The 7163-nt window shown below is 43.1% G+C and overlaps 1 long non-coding RNA gene across 1 annotated transcript; it reads left to right on the forward strand.

Moving 5' to 3' along the window:
- The first annotated feature begins 378 nt into the window (after positions 1–378).
- LOC115286302 lies at positions 379–3125 on the forward strand. Its single transcript, XR_003905980.1, has 3 exons — positions 379–399; positions 1851–2281; positions 3007–3125. It is a non-coding gene; the product is annotated as an uncharacterized LOC115286302 (long non-coding RNA).
- The last annotated feature ends 4038 nt before the right edge of the window (positions 3126–7163 follow it).

The following is a 7163-nucleotide window of genomic DNA, read 5'->3' on the forward strand; positions in this document are numbered from 1 at the left end:
GCAAAGCTCAAATGTGTCTCTGTGTGATTGACGGCATTGTCTTTCTTTGGAAGTAAAGTGCTTGAGGCCGTCAAGAGTAGACATCACAGCGTCTACACACAGCGCTGTGAAATGCCTGCCAACCCTGGAGACACACTGGAAGTGAAGGTGCTGACACAGCGTGCTCCACCCACAAAAGGTTGAGCACAGCCACCATGAAAGGTGCAGAAGAGGTGACCTGAAAGCCTGGCTTTACATCAAGCTCCTTCATGCTTGCCGCCCAATCTCAAGCAGATAATTTACATTCTGTGTGCGTTGGTCTCCTTGCCTGGAACATAATGATGGTGAAGACAATGGCCATGATGACGGAGGTGATGGAGATGATGCATACTTTGTCAGGTTGAGGGGAGAATTGCATAGGTAATGTACATCTACTTAGAACAGAGTTTGCTGCACCTTCTATACAAACACTTGCTATTATTAGTATCATAATATGTCCAAATATTAACATGGGTTTAAAGTTTATTGCTGTTTTAAGTGAAAATCACCTGTCAGTACATATTGTCAATAATTTCTCCCTTCTGTACATTGATTAGGAACTTTGATGGTCCTGCCTTTCTAATTTACACAAACACTGTTAAAATGAAAATCTATAAATTTTCCAAATCCTAACTGTGTAAATCCATGTATTCAACACCTCAAAACCAATTGGTTTTATACATAATTTTTATTTGATACATAGTTTACTTTTTTTTTACAGTAAGTACAAAATTGCAGTTAAAATTATGCTTTTAATTCCAAATCCAAACTTAGGATTCCAATCTGGTGTATATTTTACAAAAGGAGTGGTTATTCATCTTGGGATAATTGATCTGTCTTTCTACCATGTAGTTGTACAGTTGTAAAGTTTTTAGAAACTAAAGCAATCTATGCACTTGTTAATCTTGTTTATTAACTATCAAAATGTCTCTGGGCAATAGAGCATATGTTACAAATTAACAGCACATGATTATTAAATACATTACTTTTAGAATTTGAATATTTTCCCCTAATGGTCTAACATCTCTCTAATTAGATATGCATTTCCTTAATAAGTAGTTTCTCAACAAACTATTTAAACTATTTAAATTTGTTCATAGTGATAGGACATAAATGTACTTAAAGCATCTTATGGTACTGTAAGAATGTAAGGCAGCTCTTTCCAAAATGTGTAAGCATTGCTCATTGGAGAATCATTTATGGTCAAGAATCACAAGTATGGTCAAGTAAATTGAAAGAACTGTATTACCACTGAGCCAATAGAATTCCATTAAGTATGATTTTTAAAAATTATGATCACCTGGGGCACCTGGTTGGCTCAGTTGGGAAAGCATGAGAGTCTTGATCAAGGGTTGTGAGTTTGAGCTCTATGTTGGGTGTAGAGCTTACTTAAATATACATAAACTTAAAAAAATTATGATCACTAAAGGTATGAAAAATAGGGCACATTAAATAACAATAATAATAAAAGTATATTAAATCAGGAACTATTAATATATACCATTAATATGTTGATTTCCATTTAATTTGGATCCTAAATTGTCCACCCAAGATGATGATGATGATGGCAGGGATATATTTTAAAAAGAGGAGGAAGGGAAGAAGGCAGTTATATTGGAAAGGGAAAACCACTCGGACTTTTTCTCAGAAGTTCATAAACCTTTCTTTAATTTTATCCCAAATGTTCACACTGTACTTAAATCTGTAGTGACCTTATGGCTGTTTTGTGAGTTTGAATGAACTAAGCTTCTCTGAAGGTATTTTCTCCACTCTTTTGAAGAAAGTGCAAAGTGAGTTGCTCTCTTTTTGATGGGATTTTGCCCTCTTTGCAGGGAGGCAGCTAACCATTGTGGTTTTGTCTGAAGTTCAAGCTTTATTCATGAAAGACATCGCTTTTCTTTGCCTCTTCAGTAAGTTCTGAATAGTGACACTTTTTCCAAAATTAGACCCATTGGTGACTCACTGAGTTCTCTGGGGGCCTCTTCAGACAGCCCAGTCCCAGCAGCTCTCCGTGGGTGGAGGGACAGTGAGCCCCTGGAAGAATCAAAGCTGAAGAAAGAGTTTCGCTGCCCGATACCTGTTAAATGTCCTCTGACCAAGTTTCTTTACCTAGAGACTCTCACGGCACAAAGACCTGGCCAGCAGGTAACACCAGGAGAGGGAGAACGTCTCTCCAAACTTCCTCCCCAGTCATTGGGCAAAGAGTTGCTTTGGAGGAAATGGAACATCAAGACCACCCTTGGTGGCCACCAATGGGGCAAAGGTGAGAGTGTGCCGGTGGAAAAATCTTGGAGACATTAACTGTTGGGAGAAACAATAGGGAATCCCCAAAGCTGGCCAGGAAGAGCACACTTTGGGGGCAACTTGGGAGAAGTGACATAATGTGGCACAGGAGGTCTGGGGTCCAAGTCCAGTGAGGCAACTTCTAGATATTTGCTAGTCTCCTGAGGCAGCCAACTCTGGACCAACAAGGACTCTGCTAAAAGGTACTCAGGAAAAGTGAGGCACCCCCCACCCCCAAAGCTTCTGGGACCTGAGGACACAAGGGCTACACTAGCAATTTGTGTGAAATACAAATTTGCTGCTTCTTGCCCACTTGATAAAGAATCTTAAACAAAGGCTAAATACATGAGGATTTAAACAGGTACAATAAAGACTTGTGACTATGAATATGCATCTTTCCATATGTTTCATGTCACACAGGGAGTGTTTTGTATAAATGTTAAGGGAATAGCTAAGGAAGAAGACAAAGGCAATCTATCCAGTTCGTCAAGAGGAGAATCATTTTTCAACCTGGCACCAAAGAAACAATTTCCCTCCTTTGCTGCACTCTGGTTTATTCGACCAAGTGCTCAGAACCCACGTTTTAAGCTCTGCCCGAGGAAGATGTCACCTGCCTTTCCCAGGCAGCTGGTAGGAGCTGAGGCTCTAACTGCAGAGAGCCGTCAGCTCGATGGGACATCTCATGGATTTCTGTCTACATTTCAGATAATCAGCACCTTCCAAAGGTTGTTCAAGACCCACAACCAGAGTTATAGTTTAGGATATACAATATAATGGAGGATGCTGGGAACCTCCCTTGTGCTGGAGCGTATCATGGTCCGGCATCCACGGTAAGAATTAACTCTTCCTAGTGGAAGCCTCAGGGAGACCAAGACTCTCTGTAAGAACTCTAATGACACAAAGACTCAAGCCCACCCGAAATGCCAGGTTGCATCTCCCAAGAAATAGCTGGATGTTTCAGTGTGTTAACTTAACAGAATGCTAGTTGCCAACATTTACTGAGCGCCTGTCCCAAGGTAGGTGCAGGCATAAGGGCTACTGTCCCCATTTGATAGATGAGCCAACTTAGACTGAGGAAGTCGGGCAAATTATCTGTGGCCACATGGCCAGGAAGGGGCAGAGCTGAGGTGGAATGTGGGCTTTTGACTTCAAAGCCCCTCTCTTGATGACCACAGTTACATGGGCTTGAGAGAGACTGTGTGTGTGTGTGTGTGTGTGTGTGTGTGTGTGTGTGTGAGCCATCAGAGACTATAGAAATAAGAAAATCATATGTGAAATATGAGGTCTTTGGTAAAACTAGGAAAAAGTGACTCCCTCCCCTGTTGTGCTCCCCTGTCCCTCCTGCTCTTACTCAGCAATGCCCACACCCCGACCCCACCTGCAAACAAAACAGAACAAGACGAAACTCCTCTGTGGGCAGGAATTCTCTTGAATTCCCTTCCCACCTCTGCTTCTCACCTCTGTGCCCTCTTTTTCTAATCAGGAATTCATAAGTCCTGATTAGCTAAGAAGCCCTTCCTCCCACATAACATATTCTGTTTTAACGAGGCTTTTAGAGACACACATGCCTTAATCTCAAGATGCGACTTGACTGACCGACATCTGAAGTGTGGCACTTCAACCGGACAGACATTCTGGCCAGTCTGATCACTCAGCCTCTGGAAGTCATGATAAAATTGCTGTTCTGACTGCTGTCTTGTGTCTCTTCAAGGAGATGATAGCTCACCACCTTTTTCACTGTCTTGTAGGAGAATTCAGAAGGAATATATATTTTTGTCATCACGAGACCCCTGAACTTGTAAGTAGCCAAACTTTGTGTAGGAAACGTCCTGGATTTCTCCAAAGGAATGTTAGGAAGTTTGCACTTGGGAGGGTCCCCTTGATCTGTGTGCACTGGTGAGCCTTTGACTTTCCCTGACCCTGTAAATAATAGAGCTGCAGCAGATAAGCCAAATGGCCCTGGGAAAACAGTCAAGGTCTTCATCTGAAGCTTAGAAAGGACACAGAGCAGCTGAATTTTCTTTCCTAAAGCAATCATGGTCCTGGAGCTCATCTGTTGATATTTGTCTCTACGAACAAGTTGAGTTTTGCTGAAAATATGTCATTTGTTCCATATAGAAAAGATCTGAAGTAGAATTCTTTACTGTGTTATCTTCCTTTTTTTTTCTGTTTGCCTTTTCTTCTAGAATAACATGGCTTTATGAGGGAAGGACAGTAAACACCATGACTAAATAGCGACACCATGCACAACTAAAAAGGCCCAGCTATAATTCCACTCTCATTCAAGAACTGGAAATAATATCTCTTTCAGCTGTTACCTATAAAATATTTCTTGATGTGTGGGTAACACTGATGCTATCATGGACCCCCTCCCGTGAGGAGATTTCTCCCAAGTCAATGGTGGCTTTTCAAAACCCCCTTAGGCGATTATTTTGCACTCTTGCTTTCATTTAGGGATACCCATGGAAGGAAAGCTCGTCCTCTGGTTCTCTCTGTTGGTGTAAACGTAGCACAAAGACCATCGCTGTTTTCTAAAATCTTAGCCATGCCATCAGGGTACTGTTTCCTGGAGCTTCCAATGTATAACTCCTACAAATATACGGCGAGCATGTTTTGAAGATTCGCTTAACTCATTAGTGAGAAAATCAGAAGGATAAGGCCTAGGTCCAAAGAAAATACGAAGTACGCCTGGTGGCTCAGTCGGTTGAGCGTCCAACTCTTGATTTCAGCTCAGGACATGATCTCATGGTTTGTGGGAGCGAGCCTGGCATCGGGTTCTGAGTTGACGCTGTGGAGCCTGCTTGAGACTCTCTCTCTCTTTCTCTCTCCCTCTGCCTTTCCCCCAGGCTCTCTATTTCTCAAATAAATAAACAAGTGTATGTGATCAATGCAGGAAGAATGTCGAATGAGCTTACTGAGTTAGAAACAAAACTGGTGGCTTCCAGGGAAAGCAAAGCAAAAGAAATGAACAACAGGACAGTGCCACATTTGGCTTGATCCTCCTTTCTACTAGATCATTCATCACATTGCTGTACCCTCACATCAGTAATAAGCATTACATCTTTATTATTTTTTTAATGTTTCAATTTATTTATTTTGAGATAGAGAGACACTCCCAAGCAGGCTCTACACCATCAGCACACACCCCAATGCAGAGCTCGAACTCATGATGGTAAGATCATCCTGAGCTGAAATCAAGAGTCGGATGCTCAACCAACTGAGCCACCCAGGCACCCCTAAGTGTTACATCTTTATTTTTTTATTTAAAAAATTTTTAATGTTGATTTATTATTTATGAGAGAGAAAGAGAGCGAGCATGAGCAGGGGAGGGGCAAAGAGAGAGTGAGATACAGTTGAAAGCAGGCTCCAGGCTCTGAGCTGTCAGCACAGAGCCTGATGTGGTGCTTGAACCCATGAAGGATGAGTTCATGACCTAAGTGGAAGTTGGACACTTAACGGACAGAGCCACCCAGGCACCCCTGTGTTATATTTTTAAAAGAACATTCTTCTGGAGTTTCAGATGCTCCTTGGATTGGGTTGTTAAACTGTTAGATGTTATTCAATGACATTGAAAGGGCGCACTGATTTTTTTCCTTATATTTCCTTTTTTTTTTTTAATATTCCTCTTCTGTGGTAACTGTGCAAGAGAATCATCAATGAGATGAGATTTTCAATCCCAATACTTCCTTGAAACATCTTTCTGCAGCTCCTGGTCTTCCAAGCGGAATCCTTTCAGGTGGCCCAGGACACCTCCACCCCTGTGGGACTGACTTCCTGGTCCTCAGCTTGGAGGTCACGCTAACACCAGCTAACAACAGTCTATAGCATTTACACAAGAGCCTATGGCTCATTCGAGCTTTCCCGTGCCGTGGGCTATCTGTCCCCCGTGAAAGATCCATACTCCATATTCTTCTCTTATTCCTATTATTTGTTGTAAATATTTCATTAATAATGGGGTCATTTGGAATTCTATTTCTCCATTTGCATGAGTGAAATAATACGCAAAACTGTTTCGAAGGAGGAGACGTTAACATACCAAAAGAAACTGAACCGAGAGCGTAGAGGCCCCTGATGTCCCCCTCGGCACCTGCCAACAATAGGCAGAGCGTCCAGCTGCCAGACTGTGTGTGCAGGCGCCGTGCCGCCCCGCTCACAATGGCCGCGCCTGAAAACAGCAGTTAAAATGCAAATGGTGGGGACAGACCCGGTATCTGAGGCCTCACATCTCGGAGTCTAAAAGACACCCTTTCAAAGGCTTCTGTTCCAATTGCAAATGCTCCTCTTTTGTTCCTGGAGGCCTGTGAGACAGCTCTGAGTAATTCCTCCCCAGACAAATTGGCTTTCTCTTCCCAACACAAAAGCCCAGGCCGAGTTTAAAGAGCAAAGCGCAGGTTTTGTTCAAGGGCCTTAACGAAGGTTAAGGTTAACCAAGAGCACAGGGGACATCCCAGGGAGCCCCACCCACCGCCCCGGTTCTTAGGAGAGGCCACAGCTGTGTCCTCCGCCCCTTCTCTCTCTCTCAGTCAGAGTTTCCCGTTAATCTCTTTGTTTCAGCTTTGGATGCCCCGTTAACTGGTTCCAAGAAGTTACATATTTCCAAGAAATCACTCAATAAGTCACAGACATGATGTCAAACGGAAACTGACCATTATAAAACCTGAACTTTTCTGAGCATGTGACTTCTACTCTGAGAGGATCTAAGAATTTCGGTCCAGGGGACACAATGTCCGTGGCCCTCACCCCAAGGGCCAAGTCCTGGGAGTCACCGCAGCACGTCCACAGCAGGTGTGAGGACAGCCGGCCAGTGCCAGAGGGTCAGTGGCCCCATGCGGGCTGGGAACCTCCCTCAGAGACTCTGGGGT

Source organism: Suricata suricatta, chromosome 3 (genome assembly GCF_006229205.1).
Source record: "Suricata suricatta isolate VVHF042 chromosome 3, meerkat_22Aug2017_6uvM2_HiC, whole genome shotgun sequence".
Classification (NCBI taxonomy): Eukaryota; Metazoa; Chordata; class Mammalia; order Carnivora; family Herpestidae; genus Suricata; species Suricata suricatta.